Source organism: Cydia pomonella, chromosome 21 (genome assembly GCF_033807575.1).
Source record: "Cydia pomonella isolate Wapato2018A chromosome 21, ilCydPomo1, whole genome shotgun sequence".
NCBI lineage: Eukaryota > Metazoa > Arthropoda > Insecta > Lepidoptera > Tortricidae > Cydia > Cydia pomonella.
This window is the reverse complement of record NC_084723.1, coordinates 15,579,565-15,594,406: the sequence shown is the minus strand read 5'-3', so window position 1 is coordinate 15,594,406 and position 14,842 is coordinate 15,579,565. Positions and strand designations below refer to the sequence as shown.

Sequence of the window (14,842 nt, the reverse complement as noted above, 5' to 3'; positions counted from 1 at the left end):
TCATACTCGTAAAAGTGGTATTTTAGACGTTCTTTTGGTACGAGTAACAGAGACGTACTTTTGGTACGCAGTCCCAGCTCTAGTCAGGATTCTAGTTGTCAAATATAAGCGTGTCGAATACGTATTAGTTAACTGTCAAATGAAATTAGATCAACGGTAGACTTTTTTGTCGATGGGTATGGCTGCCATGTTTGGATTTATGACATTTGAAAGGGGATCCTAAGGCAGAGAGTAGTTTTTTCTGTACGATTTTGATTCTTCTACTCGACGCAAGATGGAGTTAGCTGCCAAATTCCGATCTTGGCGTTATAAAAATAAACCGCAAGAACCATGACAATGACATGCAGTTGCGTCGATGTAGATCTATCATAAAAACGTACATGTGACAATTGTCCAGGATTTAAAAAAATCTTGACAATTAATAAATGTCAAAAAGAAAACTGATTTATTATAAAAATACAAATTATATATAAAGTTTGATTTTAAAACCAATGGTCGTGGGTCCTAACCCCGGCTCTTAACAATGAACATCTTGTAACTTGTGTGCAAAATATCATTTAACTTTTACCAATTACTTTTCGGTTAAATAAAATATCACGAGGAAGAAGTAGCCCCAATAAGGTATATTTTCCCCTCTGGAGGGAAGCGGAGCTTCGGCGACTAGCTGGTTGCGTCTGCTTATCAACTTCTTCCAATTCACTTTTACATCAACTCCTTATAAATTTGTAAATTAAGGTCAACTTTGTAAGAACATATACCTGTGCCATACTATAAATTGGACGATATGCCTAATTAATTGTTATTAATGTTGAATTTTTAATGGCGTATAATATAAGACAGCGGTCGTATAATGACTGAGAAATTTGGATTTTTCTGTTTGAATAAACAGCAAACTGGAGACATTGAGATTAATTATAAACTTATTATTTTAGGTGTTATCAAGAAAAAAGGTCTTAACAGATTTATGAATAGCCATTGGCAGAAAAACAGGCGTCCGACTTTTATCATGTAGCTATATCTATATGACCACTGCCGCCGACTTTTTCACCCGTTGGCGCCTGTGCCCAAATCCTTCTAAGACCGAAGTTTGCTGTTTCCACCTGTCCAATAAGCTGGCACATAAGACAGCCTTACAACATAACTATTCGCCAAAGTATCTCGGTGTTACACTGGACAGAAGCCTGACATACCGATTGCACATAGAGAAGCTAAAAAGTAAAATAAGGACCAGGATATTTTAATTACGATACATAAATAACTACTAAAACATGTTTTCTGCAAGAAATTAGTTATCTTATTATATTATAAAATATTTATTATCCATCTGTGATGTTTATTTCTTGTGAAGATATCGAAGTTTCGCTGTGTAGCACTTATCGATATATAATATGATCAAAATCGACCCGTCCACATCCCTAAAAATCCACACATACACATTTTTACGCACATATACAAAGCAGTATAACCACCAAAATGGCTACGGCTTGAGTATTCAAATTTGTATTGAGAAAAGGCAACTATATCCTGTCTTTATTTGCCTCTCTATCGCTCGAATATGCAATACGCATGCACTCTTCGTCAAAATCGGTTTCAAACTTTTTCGACTGAGTACGCGCAATAAACGCCTAGTAGTAGTATTTAAATGTTTACCGTATTCATTTAAAGCATCGTAGGACAATGCCGCTATGTAAACTGTAAGGTGGGTCTTAAATTAGTGTGAGTTATTTTGGCACCGGACTCAACCTTCACGTTACAATATTTAAAGTATTGCGCTGTCATAGTAACGAAAATGATAAACACGTCAATCGGAGTAAACAAGTAACTAAATGATGCAAACAAGAAAATATTGCAAAATAGGTACATATATATGTACCGATAATTATTTTGTGTTAAAAATATGAGGCAAATTATACTGCCCGATTATACGGACTACATATTAAAAACGATTATCTTGGAAACAGTCAATAGGTGAACAAAGTTATAGTAAAATTGGTGCATAATTTCAGGGCTTGCCTGGCCCACGCATGATGTACCTACCTACCACGACCACGGCCGTCTCCTATTACTATTTTTTTCTAATTCCCTAACTAGAGAACAATATTTCATGTTCATAGTCTAGAATTTAAAACCTTAGCTACATATTTGTGGTGCTTGGGGTTGAAGTTGAAACCCTGGGGTCCTAGCGTGGGTCTATGAGGAAATGTCAAAACGCCTTTTAAAGGTTTCTGGTGACCAGAGGCCTGGCCTATATTTCAATCGGCGGATCAGCATTGTTATCCAGAGGGGCAGCAGCCTTCTGGACACACCACCGACCGACCAGAATTTATTTATAAGTTTTTATCTTAAGTGTTTTTATGATATTTTATATATAAACTTACAGATGTCGAACCACCAGCAAAGTTTTTGAAGAGGTGTACCTAGTTCCTGGTACCAACTGGAAACTGAAACTAATAATCTACACTCAAGAAAATGAAATATAGTCACAGAAAACTTTAATGTTTTATTTTATTAAAGAAAAACGTTAAAAAAATGTGTAAACAGAAATATATATTTTTTAATTCGTAGTTGAATAACATATTTAATCTCCTGTACATAGGAATCGTCTTTTTGTAGGTTTATATAAACAATAAGTACTTAGGTCGATTTAGGCATCAACTCATCACACCAAAATTTTGTTCTAACCGGTCATACCGCCAAAAGCAGTATTATTTGTTTAAACCCGTCACAAGTAGATTTAGTTCTATTAGGACACATCGTAATTTTGTAGCTATTGGTCAAACTGCAAATCTGTTCCTATTCGTCATCCCGTCAAACTGTTCTAACTAGTCACAAGGAGGATACCTAAACAAATTTCACTACCCGCCAAACGTGTAATATAGACCATACAGTAGGTCTTAATGGTGATGGCGACTGTACAATGGGGTTGCGTATACATACAAAGAGCATTCAAATAGTTGGTGATAGACCAAGTGACCGAGTTACTAACAGTTATATTATATCTTTTTTATAAATAATGTAATAGTGTAATTTTTGGAAAAATAATAAAGGATTCATGAACCATCTCGTAATTTTTAAAAAACGGACTTTAAATCATATGCCTGAAAGATGTGTTAAGGTATACTTACAACTTGGATCGTGAACGTGGTTTAGAAGCAACTGGGTGCGGAGTAAATTGCTTGAATTTTTTTAGAATTTTGAGCGTTTCTAGGAGAATATGTGGAGCGAGCATTATTCGACGTGTAGGTGTGGGTTCAACAAAAATATCGCATGTCAATAGTGTTTTATTGTCGTTAAAATTCAATTAATAATCGCCTTTATCGACCATCAACCGTGTGGTCACTTTTTAATTGATTGACATTGTCAGGTATAGTTTCACTACTCGCCGCCGCATTATTCATAGCGCATTACTTATCCTATCGGATACAAGATGTCGCTGATTCTTGTAAAGTTATGTTTTAAAAAAAAAGACGCCTTACTCTATGCCATATATTGTATGAAAGGAAGGGTATTCCCTGTCGTACGTCAAAAAATCCAAGATGGTGCCCAAGCCCATGGACAAAAAAGTCTAGCAATAAAATCAACACTTGTCAAAATTTGACATTAGCAATCCACAGTCAGGTGACAATCAAATCAAACCGATCCACTTCGAGTTCAGAGCCATTACAAACTGTATAGTAGTAATAAACAAAGTTGATTTTAGTTTGATTATTTTTTCTATGAATGAGTTTTGATTGTTCCAAATGATAATATCCACAGTTGATAGAATCAACACTTGATACAATCAACATGCGATAGAATCAAGTGTTGATTTGATGTGGACGCGAAATTTGACAGTTGTGCATGTCGAATAAGGCCCCAGGTTTCAAGATTGATTTTCTTAGCTGTCAATGTCAACGCGTTTATAGGTAATTTTTAGCAGGTTTTTCCATTTTAAAAATCAAGAAATAAAGGCACAGCTTTCCACGGAACTAAACTTAGTAACTCCTTTATTCAAAGTTGATTTAAAAATGTTTACAGAAGTTTAGTTGACTATTCGTCTATAATTTAAAACATTGATCCGTGCAATAGATAATCTCACCCAGTAATTTTCGTAACGCAATATGACTCAAAATTTACTTCCATCCCCAATCGTCTTCATAATTTATTGGCATGCAGACAAAACTTTAACTTATCCCCATTTTTTGCAATCCATCCTTAATACAGATTAGAAAGCCAATTTATGAATTTGTGCAGTGTTTCCCTCGCTAATCTGATATTCAAGTTTATGGTGCAATTAAAGGTAAAGTTAATGAGTCGTTTAATTGGCATTGTTCGCGACAATTAGCCCGGGGCTGCGGGACAAGCGTGCTAGGTGACCACGTTGCAAAATACCCGTTTACGCGGCACACTGAGGGCCTACCGCTAACATCGAAAACTCAAAACTCAAACAACGTTATCTGCCTGTCTATCGCTCGAGTTTATTCCGCCTTACACATTTGACATTAATACGTGCATTGTCATACGTCTGAAATGAAGTTTAAAGAGAAATATGTAGTATTGTTGCTGCTAATGTAAATGAAAAAAGAATGATAAAAGAAGTTAGCTCTGCCATTTATAAAAAAAATAACAAACTAATTCGACCAACATTTTTTATATACTTAATTACCTCACAAAATCTCACGAGAATCGGTTGAGAAAGGCGACCTGTAGAGAAAAACAGCCAGATAGCCGGAGAGACATAAAGAAAGTATGTCCAAGCTCAAAATTTAAACTCAAGCAAGCAAGTAGGCCTCAAGAGTTCTTTTACAAGTCAATACAACATTTACAGTAACATCATAATAACATGAGAAACCCATCGCAACATTTATAAATACAACAGCCAATCAACATTATGTCAGGTTTGCCCATCTGAAACACAACTTTTCGCTGTCGCTTCGAGACCGCTCCGTCATTGCTGTTTTACCCAGTGTTGCAGCAGCCTCCCTCGTCGCCATAGTAATGGATTACAAGGTTAATTTGTATTTTCCCTTTGTTCCGACTTTACGAGCTTACTTACGAGGCACGCGGCTGTTTCGTGTTCGTGCCTTAAAAAGGTTGCTAACCTAAGAGAAACATTTCAACAATGTTTGACATTTCAAACAACAGAAGATGTTAGATTATAAATAGGAAAGGGAATGCGCATCTCAGAAAACCTACACTGATATACATACTCGTATCTAGAAAGAAAATGTTTTGTTTCAGGTATTTTTGTAAAAGTACTAAATAAGTGACTGTAGGCCTGTTTCACAATGTCCAAGTAAAGTATTGTATAGCTAATTAACAAATAAATTAACTACCAGATAAAACTTCGTACTAAACTTAGCACTTTATCTACCAGTTAGGCTTATTTGAAGATTGTGAAACGCCAACGATGACTTTATTCGTCAGATAAGTGGCAAGTAGCTTATTCAGGACTTTACTTGGACATTGTGAAACAGGCCCATAGTCATAAAAAATACTTAGGTATATGCAATAAAGCATACTATTGTGACATAGGTACAACTGTTTACTGTTACTAATTCAAGATAGGTACGATATTACCTAATCTTCCCATTGCTAGAATCACACACATCGCAACAAAACGTGTAATGAGAATGACAGCCAGATTTTTAAATAAGTGTTCTTTTTTTCCTACGGATACCAAGTTAAACCGCCAACTGCAAGATGGTCCAAAAAAATTCTTTCAGGTTTTTTAGTTTTTAAAGCTTTTTAGCTTATCGTGCGCTTGAGTCATATTTACTAATTCATTCATTCAATATTGTTTTTTCGATTAGTACTCTGTGTAGCTGTGTGTGTAATCATTCACTTCAACTCTCCTGGCGATACCTATACCTTAGCTTCTAATTAGTTAAAGATTCATATTTATGAATAACATGATGTGTCATAGTAGTATGAAAGGAGGAGGTAAGGAACGAAATCTCCATGCACCAAAAAGTGTCATCAAAAAACCTTAAATAGGTGGCGCTACAATACCTAGAATACTTAAAAAAAAACAAATCATAGACAGCGCACTTCACTCCGTCAATGACGCCTAGGTTCTTAGCTACTCTAGCGCTACTCTGGAGAGATTTGGAACTATTATTTATAGCTGATAGCTGGACACTTTTGCAACAGTTCTACCATAAGAGATTTCAGTCCTTTTAATTCCACACTCCATACATAATAGCGGTACCATAACCGTTTAGTGCGTAGTACGAAGCTTGGACAAAAATGTTCCTACTTATTTAGTGCCCACTCCGCACAATCATAAATTACTGGCAATCAATACTCGAACAATTAAAAACCACGGAAAATCGTAAAACGCGGACATGGTCGCTAATCGGAATCACTTAATGAAGAAAATCGATAATTAAAATCGACTAACAGTTAATCGACTTGAAAATGGAATGCTGATTCCATTCAAAATGGCGGGATCGTTAATACGGTAATAGCTTTAGCTATGTCATATCTTGCTCTATTCATTAACAGGGAAATTGATCTTATACATGTTGCCTTAAGATTGAAATCTGAATGATAGGCTTAGATGAGATGACAGGTATTTGAACGACGGCTTTGCTAATTGTTTCATAGGTTATGATTGATTGAATGTGTGCCGGATTGAGAAACGTAATAAGAAAGAATATAATTGTGAAGGTAATTGCATAATTGGTTAACGAAAACTCTTGGTAATTATAATTGATATTATTTGGGCAGCTAAATAATAGTTTCTAATTGTGTAATACGAAGTAACGTATTACATCAATTTCGACACGCTATAATATTATTTTGGAAAGAAAAAAAAAAGCCGAAAGGTAATTTTTAACGTACCCACATCACTAGTTAGCTTAATCCGCGAGAGTGAATTTATTATATAATTTCGTTTTTATTTAAATATAAGTAAGTTTATTATTTATTTTCCCATTTTGTTTTGTTAAATATTATTATTATTACCTACAGTTGATTCTACTTAATAAAATGGTTGTGTGTATTATTGTATTGTAATACATGCTATACCGTGGCACATAACATTCCTAAATAAATTCATTCATTGGATTCGATCATCTAAATTAAATATCGATTGAAATTTTATCAAAACATGGCTTACAATTATTTGAAAAGATGATATCCGTTGGTAGTGATTAGTGATATCGTTCAATGGCTCAATAATATGTAACTAATAATAAGACGGTTCCTTTAGTATAAATATATGTGAGAATGGCTAAACTTCGTTTACATCCAGTATTATTGTATACTTATGAAAATAATAATTAAAAACCACTGAAAGGAGTCCCAAATCGTGTAAATGACCTTCCAAAATTTCAATATATTGTTATTGCTAGATGAGCTGGTTTTTTTTTTTTTTTTTTGGTTTCTTTCGGTAGGTATATTTCGCTAAAATTCTGGTGGAGCTCCGAGTTCTGTACAATATAAACCATAATTTCGCCGTTAGTCTTATTCCAAAAAATATGGTATCTCTACGGAAAATATAACATACTCACATTTTTTGGAAGAGATTATGGTTTTTTCTTTATCGGACCCAAAATGAGCAGCTCGTTAAACCAGTCATTTTTTTCGAAATCTAAATATTTTTTTTTACAGCAGAATAAAAATCGGCACAGATTCTGTTAAAATTTATAGGTAAATAATTATGCACTTGTATTTTCAAACTTTAATTAAACAGCCTTTTTGTTTGCAAAGGTTGTCGACACAAAATGTACCTATTTTTTAACATGTATGTTTACATTTAGTCCTGAACACAGAAAATATGTTTTTTTATAACTGTGCAATTCTAGGCCAATCATTCAAGCTGGATAAAGTCCGTCGGGTAACGTTTATGGCAGTTTAAATATGTGGTGTGAGGGCATTTTCATTTTAACCAATGTTTCATTCGTGTGACGTTATCATCTGACAGTGAGTGTCAGGTGATATTTATGCAATTTGACAAAACAGTCATTTCTTTTTGTTTTTAAGGCCCAAAACTGGCCGATAAAGGAAATATAGTGAAAAGGCCCTCGAAATATTGACTTCGTAGTCAAAACGTTGTTGTTTATTATTATTAATCTACACTGTATTAGGGACTTTCATTAAATAACTTTGTCACAAAACCTATTCTAAATGTTACCTTAAAACAGAATATATTATGCATTAAATATAAAATGTCAAAATGTATTTATGAAAAGAAAGTTATTTTACCGAATCGTAAATGTCAAATGGGGTACAGTTAGCACCAAAAGTACTAACTAGTACTTACATGTTTATTTTATTTGTCTTTGCTTAAATAACTGTGATTATGACAAACTGTGTTTGACATAATACTCATTCGTTACTCATTTTTTCTGAAAGATTCGGCGCAGGATTGTAAAAGGTGCATAACTAACGGATTCTCAATTTCTCATTTTGATATTTTGTAAAGTTTTTTTTCATTTATTTTGGGTCTGCTCTTTACCTAAATACAAGCATTTATTTATTTCCTTGGTACTTAAACTTGGTAGGTAAAAAACGAATATGTATAGACAAGTAGGTATAAAATTCCTATAATCACGGTTGTTCCTTCTGTCATCTTACGCCATAGACTCAAATTGTAAATAAAATTAGACATAAATTGTACATTTTATTTTAATTTAACTAGCGTTGTACATACTGAGTGGTAGAATAAATGTTTATATATAGTGTAGGCTATGTTAAGTATATGTGTGTATATTCGGCTAACACTTTTCTCCGCGACTGTCCAGTGAAGGTTTCTTTTCGTGACTGTACGAGAGTGTACCTAATTTAAAAGACGAGTGATATAAAATATATGTTTTTACTCATTTAATTTGTTTTTCTTTTACCTATTATACCATCGTTTGAAAAACCTTATAAATAAATAAAAGAAATGATCATAAATTTAGTTCTAATCGCTATTTCATTCAAAATTCATAAAATTACCCCATTTTACTAGCCAATATATTACAGTGAACATCAATATAGTGACATGAAAAATACACAAAAATATATATAAACACAATTGTCAATACCTGGGTAGGCATTATCTACATTACACTGAAAAATAAATAATTACTCCAATATAACTGAGATGTATTGTCTAGGGTCCATAATACATTAAATTTGTAGTAAACATTATCATACAGGAGTAAAACTATTGTACCTATTGTAAGACCTGTTCATACGCCAATACGAGAACAATAAAGTTGCTATTAAATGAAACAAAACCCGACATTTCTATAAAAATGAAAATAAGTTTAATAACTTTAACTTATCCTAAAAAGAAGTAAAGTGCTGGTGGCCTAGCGGTAAGAGCGTGCGACTTGCAATCCGGAGGTCGCGGGTTCAAACCCCGGCTCGTACCCATTGAGTTTTTCGGAACTTATTTAGGAAATATCATTTGATATTTACCAGTCGCTTTTCGGTGAAGGAAGACATCGTGAGGAATCCGGACTGATCCCAACCAGGCCTACTTTGGGTTGGAAGGTCAGATGGCAGTCGCTTTCGTAAAAACTAGTGCCTACGCCAAATCTTGGGATTAGCTGTCAATCGGACCCCAGGCTCCCATGAGCCGTGGCAAAATGCTGGGACAACGCGAGGAAGAAGAATCCTAAAAAGAAGTAACATACCTAATACCATCATACAATATAAGGTAACTTTTTTAAATCCTACTATTATTATAAAAGCGTAAGTATAACTATCTGTTACCTCTTCATGTTTAAACGGCTGAACTAATTCGGATGAAGTTTGGTATCTCTGGAGACAGTTTGAGAGACAGATGCAGAGACACCTTCTAACAAATAAATGGCCAAATCATGACAGTGGTCAAATCACAGATCAATTTATAACACGCTCCTTTGGCAAATTTTGACAGATGACATTAATCATTCGACAAACCTGTCAAACGGGCGATAAGAGACAAATGGAAGCGAATTGCAATGACAGAGCAACATCGCGGTGACTAACCAGACATTAATTAATAAACATTTAGTAAAAGGAAATTATGTCTGTTATCGGCGATTCGTACTGGCTTTTCGGGGCCTACCGCGAAAATCTTCATATCATTATCTACCTTTCTGCATTGTCTTTCTATCGCTCGAATATTCAAGAGTGACAGTGGCGGATAAATAAGTTTCGTTTTCACAGCTTTATGAAATACTATTTAGAAAAAAAAACGAGGATGCGGAGTGTTAGTGTTGGCAACGTGCATGTACCTCCTCTGGCGTTGCAGGCGTACATAGGCTAAGGAAACTGATTACCATCAGGCGGGCCGTATGCTTGTTTGCCACCGACGTAGTATGTGTATATATATATATATATATATATATACTTATATGTATAGTAAAAAATACATAGGTAAAACACTACATATCTATATTCAAGGTACTTAATTTTTTAATGGTGCACAGAAGGCAGTTACTATATCCCGTCAATTTTTTTTTATGATGTACTTAGCAGGAAAACTAGCAGCCGGATCACCTGATGGTAAGCGATTACCGCCGCCGTTGGACTCCTGCAACCAGAGGGGTTATAAGTGCGTTGCCGGCGTTTAAGATAGGAGTACGCTCTTTTCTTGAAGGTTTGAACGTCGTATTGGTCCCGAAATACCGCAGGCGACAGTTCATTCCACAGTTTAGGTGTGCGAGGCAAGAAATTTCTGGAGAAACGCACAGTCGACGACTGCAGAAGTAGGTAAGCTTGTGGTTCCAAATCGGGCACTTTATTGCACGCTTATTTTTTTAAATATTTTTATTTAGAAACCAAACAGTCATATAAACATGATGTACCACAATAATAAGAAAATACAACAATAAGACCTAAGTTCATAATTACAAATTAATTGGGCTGGAGCAGCTGCCGAGGCGGCTGAAACCAAAAAGATTTCCAAATATCGAGGTCTTGGCCTCTAATACCACTTTGTGGCATTTTGAGTCGAGACCCTAGGGGTCCAAGCGCCAAAGTTCTATTCAGGGAATCAAGTAAAAAGCTCATCGATTCTACCGGTGACCAGAGAGCTGGCAGCTTTCTCTTGCATCATTGGCCACAGTATCTTGACAGATGATTGTTACAGCGACAGTTCATTAGGAAGAAGAGGTCCGTGCGCCATCGGAGATTCAATTTTTGTCCAAAGACATATACTTAGATAATAGCTGCCATTCATTGAGTCTCAGATTCATAAAGTTTGGTGCCTTTTTGAAACTCGTATGATCTTTGATTGTCTTTATTATTTACCAACCTGTCTCTTGACTAATAAAATGACTACCTAAAATTCAAAAGAATTTAAAACCACACACGCTGCAGTGACGTCATCATGCACGCCGAGTGCACGTGCCCGGGCTCGCAATCGACTCGATTGTATCGATATCGATATTCGGGGTTTGCACGGCGGACGACTGTTAATGTTTGGGTAAATTGCTGGATTTGCATGTCCTTGGCTGAAGTCATTGGCGGAGGAAAAATACGCATTTTGATTGTACGAGTTAGGTGGGTCAAACACATTTTAGAAAAAGGTCACTTCTGTGGACGATATACAATAAAAGTTAACGACTCTGGTACATAGATATCCCGTTTTTCTTATTTGAGTCTCAATCTTCAATTTGCGATGTCCACAGGAAAGACGTAAACGAGTTTTCAACAAAAAACATTGGGGACGCCATGGGGGAAATACAAGCTATATCCAAGGGCAGATCCAGGAGGGTCATGGGGGTCAAGACGACGGGGCGCCTGGGTCTAGGACAACAGTAAGTAGATATTTTTCTAAGCTGGTGAAACTTCTGACTTTATACCTAGTTAGGTGACCCCCCCCTGACTATAAAGTTAGATCCGCGCCTGGCTTTATCTATCTATTATGCAAGAGCGATATTGATATTCATTTATTCAGAAGATTATATTGATTAAACATTGTCAGTAACCTGACAATGTATCCTTATCGCAATTACAAAATATATAATAATGATAACTTATTAGTAATATATACTGATATGTAACACATTTATCTAACCTAACACAACCATTTTTGCGCATGTAACACCTCTGGAGTTGCAGGCGTCTATATAGGCTACGGTGAATGCTTCAGACGGGTCGTATGCTTGTTTGCTACTGAAATAGATATAAACCTGTTTCTAAGGTTCATGTATTAATTGATAGTATAATGAATATATTTTAATCACGACACGTTGTCGTTTTGCCTCTACGAAGCATTTCCGTTACATACCGGGAAACCCATGTTATGGGCTACAACGTATTCAGCGTACCTTACACATTCACCGTAGCTCAGTGGTGAATGTGTAAGGTCGGAATTCTTCTGAACGCGAATAACGTACTATAGGCGGACTTAATGCCTTGGGGCATTTTCTAACAGTCAACCACTGGGCCAAACAGAAATTTGCTAAGGTGGGTGCAGTGTGAAAATAAAATTTTCCAAAATTAAATACTAATTTATCTCTAATTGGAAGTGTATTCGACGCTGGCAGATACTTTTGGCGCATTATTTTATCCACTTAAGTAAGGACGCTAAGCAAGAAGAATTTCGTACAATGACCCCACATTTTCTATCTCTATCGCACGCACATAATTATATTGCTGTCCTGCTCGCACAGTGGCATTGACCACCAACATCATGGGCGGGAAAGCAATATAATTATGAACATGCAATAGAGATAGGAAAACAGAACATATTCTCCTAGACTGTAAACAGGTAGAAGTATACATTCGATGACCGGTCTGGCCAAGTGGGTGCCTGCCTATGAAGATGATGATCCCAGGTTCAAATCCTGGTATCCATTTATTTGTGTGATGAGCACGGATATTTGTTCCTGATTCATGGGTGTTTTATATTATATATATTTAAGTATTTATAAATATTTATATAAAAAGTATATATCGTTGTCTATTAAGTCCCCACAACACAAGCCTTATTCAGGTTACTGTGGGACTTAGTCAATTTGTGTAATAATGTCCTATAATATTTATTATACAGGAACAAATACCTAGGGATTCCGTGTACACGGAAGGAGGTAGTTAGCAACCTGAAGAACTTGCTAGGTTTCATGGAGGAGCTGTAGGTGTTAGGGTAGCGCTACCTCGTTTCACTCAAAACAGGCGCAATGGTCGTTGATTTGCGGAAAATGCCCAGCAATACTAACTAGAGATAAGAAATGGCGAGTCAATTTACGATATTCTTTGTGTTTAGCGTCCGTACTTCACTGTTGATGCTGACTGTACGGCCGTCACTCGTAACTCTCTTGTTTAGGAGCCGTAAAGCGACAGACGGACGGACGTAAACAATCGCGGGAATACAGTGTTGGCGATGTCGCGCTGTAGTGTTGTGTTTACGATTATCGTCGCAAATGGCGCTATGTGGGTGGAGCACACAGATTATGTACTCGTACTCACTAGATGAGCCGTATACTGCCGTGCTCATTCCAAAGGACGCATCTCCAAAAAAAAAAACAATATTACTTTTTAGCATTTTTCTATAAATCAGATATGAATGCATCTTTTGTGTAGTACAAAAACAAATTTTTGTTAACAATATTTTTCAAAAAGTTATTAAGAAAATTTAACACATGTCTAAAATCATGACATATCCTAAGCCAGTTATCCTTTGTCCATGTGTCCTTTGCTAAGCAAAAACTTCTTATCTCCATTTTACTAATGAGTTAAGGACGCATATACCTATCTGACATGCGTCTTTATAGATTATTGAACGCGACGAATTAACTCGGGGTGAAGTTAGATATATAATAGGTACGTACTACAGTATGGGATTCATCAAAAAATAAATGTACGTGTTTTTAAACGGTCCGCAACGCACATGTAAAGCCATAACTGAAGTGCGTTCCGGACCGCGACCTTGGTGCGGTCCGAGGCCTGTAATACGTTCGTATGTAATTAATGTATGTATGCAATCTAGACTGCGCAGTCAGGATAGGAAATTATTTTTAGTTTTTGTTTTAACCTTAAGTAATATTAACTTTATTTTAATTGTGTTGTTACACTGTTACTAACCAAGATATGGATCCTTAATGTGTCTGAACTGAAATAAAATTTTCAATTCAGTTAAAAATATATAAATAAATATTACATTCTTACACAGATTGACTAAGTCCCACAGTAAGCTCAAGAAGGCCATAACACAAGCCTACTCAGACAACGATATATACTGTAATATATAAATACATAAAAATTACCCATGACTCAGGAAAGTCAGGAACAATTCGAACAGGATTCGAACCCAGGACCATCGGGTTTATAGGTAGGGTCACCCGTATAGGGTTGTATGAAAAGTGGTCCTGAGTTATGAAAGTTATCTATGTATTATCTAAGTATGTATTTATCATTTACAGTATGTATATCGTCGCCTGGCGCCCATAGTAGGTACACGCTTTGCTGAGTTTGGGGCTAGGTTGATCTGGGTATTTGTTTAATATTGCGTAGTCCATCAGAGGAAGTCTCTGACGTAAAGTAACTGTAGCTTGGTTTTAAACTGTAGCTAAACGTCTGGTCGATTGAAACATTGTGTGACAATTTATTATACAATATCATAGTAATAGTCTTCGGTTTGTGCGATTTTCTGTAATCTGGCAAGTCAGTTTTGTCAGTAGAAACAGGCGGCGTTTAAAAAATGTAGGCGGGTAAAAAGGTTTGGGATAACCGGAAACTTATCTGTGGATATTACAAAGATTTTTATCATACAGATTTTGAGAAGTAGAAGGTTTTAAGATGCCTGACCATCATAGAGCAGGATCTCTAGTATTTGTATATGTAGGTACTTCGCTCAGACAGTCAGAAAGGAAGAGCTTCACTCCGTCTGCTCCACCGACCTTCTGGTAGTGGAGTATGTATACAAATACAAACG

At 35.9% G+C, this 14,842-nt stretch overlaps 1 long non-coding RNA gene across 1 annotated transcript; it reads left to right on the top strand.

The window, feature by feature from the left end:
- The first annotated feature begins 1,043 nt into the window (after positions 1-1,043).
- LOC133529851 (uncharacterized) lies at positions 1,044-2,544 on the top strand. The gene is made up of 2 exons (XR_009801233.1): positions 1,044-1,968; positions 2,381-2,544. It is a non-coding gene; the product is annotated as an uncharacterized LOC133529851 (long non-coding RNA).
- The last annotated feature ends 12,298 nt before the right edge of the window (positions 2,545-14,842 follow it).